Genomic DNA, 3,594 nt, shown 5'->3' with positions numbered 1-3,594 from the left:
TGTTAATATTAATCAATGCCACCGTTTGAGAAATGCTACTGTCTTGCTTTCTTTCCCATTTTGATAAGGTAGATGCTTCTTTTTGTTGGCTTCTATGTCATCCACCGTTATTGACCACTAATTGTTTCCTTTGCACCTCTGTGTAAACAGGGTTATCTACTTCACCTCGTTGCCATTGGGACCTTTTGTTGCACTGCACAAAACACTTTTGTTTTAAGACTGTTTTGTGCAGTTCAACCAAAATGTCACACCGACAACGTTGCTTGATTGCTTGATCTTAGTGTAACTGCACAAGAGGAGATCTTACTTCCTATCCGTTAAGGCGAATTTGGTTCAGATCTTCTTCTTGTGAGTTGTTTGAATTCCGCATCATGAGAGGTCAGTACTAGCCTTCTTTCACATGATTCTGCAGTGTGCTTTCATATGTTGTGCTACTTGTACGATAATGTTGCTTGATTTTAGTGAACTGCACAAATGGAGACAAGACTTCCAATCTGTATGTGCACCGTAATATCCCATTGAGGTAAGATAAGGATATTTCACAACTGCTGGCCTGTATTTTGCCACTTCCATCAGAAAATTAAGTTTAGTACTATACTTGTGCTCCCTAATTGACATGCCAAATCTTACATTGAAGGCGAAGCTTGTCTGTTATTGAACCAAGTGATGAAGGGGAAGAACAAGCGGAAGAAAAACAAAAATCAACTCCCGGTGCTGTAATGAAGCACTGGAACTGTGATGCCACAAGTAATGATATAGTTTTGCATCTTAATTTATTGCTATGGCTGGAATGAGCAATTGTTTTGCCACTGATTTGATGCCGTACGTAATTATCTCTACTTGTGCAAACAGGGATCTTCTTTGAAGATACCATATATTTTAGTGGAACTGCACAAAAAGATGTTGGAAAGATTAAACTAATCGAGGAGTATATAGTAAGCATGGCCACCATAGTAGATAGCAACAGATGGTTCCGGAGAAGTGCTTCATCTGTATGCTCTTCAGAATCAGCCTCCTGACAAAGGTTGGTACTCGCCCACTAATTCATCCATATGATTGAGCTTTGTCATCTCTATTAGCGTTGTGCTACTATTTAGATACTGTCATGAAAAAGTGGTATTGTCCTTGAGAAGTGCTTCATCTGTGCTGTTTTAAATATTTCCTTTCCTTTTTTCGAGCAAATAGGGATGCTAGCATTTAGTTGTCATCTTGTCTTTGCACAATAGGATCATCTTCCTCTGAAGAAGAATATGGAGTACGTGAACTGACTAGTTCCGATTATGCTAGGATGAAGAAGCACTGTCTATCTTCTCATCAGAAGGAGCAGTTGAAGGATGGTTACATTACTCCCCACAAGGCCAAACTAACTTCAGCTCAGAAGGACTAACAAATCTCCATTTTTTTGCTGTGATGCGCGAGTACAATGTTGTTCTAGGATTCTCATCAGAAGGAGCAGTTGAAGGATGGTTATATTACTCCCCACAAGACCAAACTAACTTCAGCTCAGAAGGACTGACAAATCTCCATTTTTTTGTTGTGATGCGCGAGTACAATGTTGTTCTAGGATTCTTTCTGGTGAGTTCCATTTTTCTAAAAGTGTGCTCTACATGGACCATGTAGGTGCCTATTTAAACTGTTAATTCATAGTACATTTTGCTTTATACTAATCACTATTTTTGTATTTGTACAAACAGGGGTGATCGGCTTGATTTCAGTGGGAACTGCACAAAATGTTCATGAATACATTGAATCATTCATTTTCACCACAAGAAAGGAGGTGCCGATAAGTTCAAGGCGTTGCAACATATAAGGGCGAAATCATACAAGCTACGCGTGAATTTGGTTGATTTTGGTGGAACTGCACAAAAAGAACAGTTGGTTTATTTAGCACGAGGTGCCATGTCAATGTCTGAACTGATGGCAAACCCTGCCCATTCCACAATCGTAGGCATTTGATATTTTGGAATGGGACAACCTTGTCAAATTTTTCTCATTGATTTTAAGACATGCGTTTGATATTTTCGAATGGGACGCCCTTGCTGTCAGCAGCGTCGATCAAATTTTTCTTTATTCTTTAGTTGTGAAGTAAATATTGCCTCAAACATGTGAGTCGCTGAGATGCATAATCATCGATTGTTTTGAATGTTCTCTATGAATTGCCAGACCTGTGTGTTTGATTGCAATGTACAGAAACGCTAAAAAGTTGCTCAAACTCTTTGTACTGCTTCTGTTCCTTTTTACTTCCCACATTGTGAAAGTGCATACTTTTTTGTATAAGATTGGTCAAAGTAGAGGTACTTTGACTGCAGACAAAACTTTATAGAAAGGACCGGAGGGAGTACATGTGAAACTGCTGCAAACGAGGTGATCACCCTGGGAATAATGCTAGTACGTATTGTTTTGCATGTTCATCCAATGCCAGTGATATAGGAATTTGAACTAATCGAAATAAATTCATTGATACACGGTCGGATTTCATATAAACATGCCGGATTTAATTACATTTCATACATTCTTCTACTAAAAAGGGGTGTTTGTGGCCGCATGCATCTCCCAGATGCAGAGGCCGGGGATCATCCTCCTTTTCTAAAAAAAACTAAAAAGGTGTGCGCTGGAGGTATAATTAATTAACCGAAGCTACCCACCTGTGTCCCGCTGAGCCGAACAGAAGCTTTAGTGACTTAACTGCAGGTGCAGTTGCGTAACTAACATGTGGCCTGTTGGGCCCACGTGTCAGTTAGCCAACTGCACCAGCAGTTAAGTGGAAGCAGCTTTCTTCTCCAGTGCAGCTCTCCGGCTCCACATCACCGCCAAGAAGCTAAGCGGCCGTCAATGGTCAACCCGCCTAGCTTGGCTTCAACCGGAGGGTAGCAGCGGTGGCCTTACTTGGACCCAAGCGGCGACGACCTACCGTGTTCTACTCTTCCTCGTTTTCTGTGTGGCGCGGCCTCGTTGGCAGCAGGGCGGGGCCTCAGCGGAGCCGGCGATGTCCTCTGTCTCGTTGCCGGCGGGCAACACCTTAGCGGAGCGATGGAAATCCTCCCCCACGTTGCCGGCGGGATGGGGCCTCTGCTGAGCCGATGACGTCGTCTGCCTCGTTGTTGGCGGTGCGGGGCCTCGGCGGAGCCGGCGGTGTCCTCTGCCTCATTGTTGGCACCGCGGAGCCTCGGCAGAGCCGGCGGTGTCCTCTGCCTCGTTGTTGGCACCGCGGGGCATCGTCGACGCCAATGGAGCGGAGACTCGTCGGAGCCGACATTGTGCTCTGCCTCGTCCTCGGTCTCGCCAAACAGCGCCTCGCCCGCTTCATCGCCCTCTTTGCTAGCCCCTTTGTAGGCGGCCGCAGCCTCCGCCACTCGCATGCGGTACCGCCAGCGCTCGAGGCGGCCCTTGCGGGGGGAGCGGTACGAGTCGAGCAGCGCCTCCTGCTCCGCCCGCTCCACGGCGATCTGCTCCTCTGCCTGCAGGTGCTCCTGGAGGAGATGGTGGCTGTAGGTGGCGTCGGCCTGCGCCTCCCGGAACTGCTCCTCACGCATCTGCCTCACCCTGTCCATATATTGGGCACGGGCCTCGCCGATGGTCATGGTGCAATGCACC

The sequence above is a fragment of the Triticum dicoccoides genome, chromosome 3B (assembly GCF_002162155.2).
Source record: "Triticum dicoccoides isolate Atlit2015 ecotype Zavitan chromosome 3B, WEW_v2.0, whole genome shotgun sequence".
NCBI lineage: Eukaryota > Viridiplantae > Streptophyta > Magnoliopsida > Poales > Poaceae > Triticum > Triticum dicoccoides.
Note: the sequence above shows the minus strand (reverse complement) of the source record.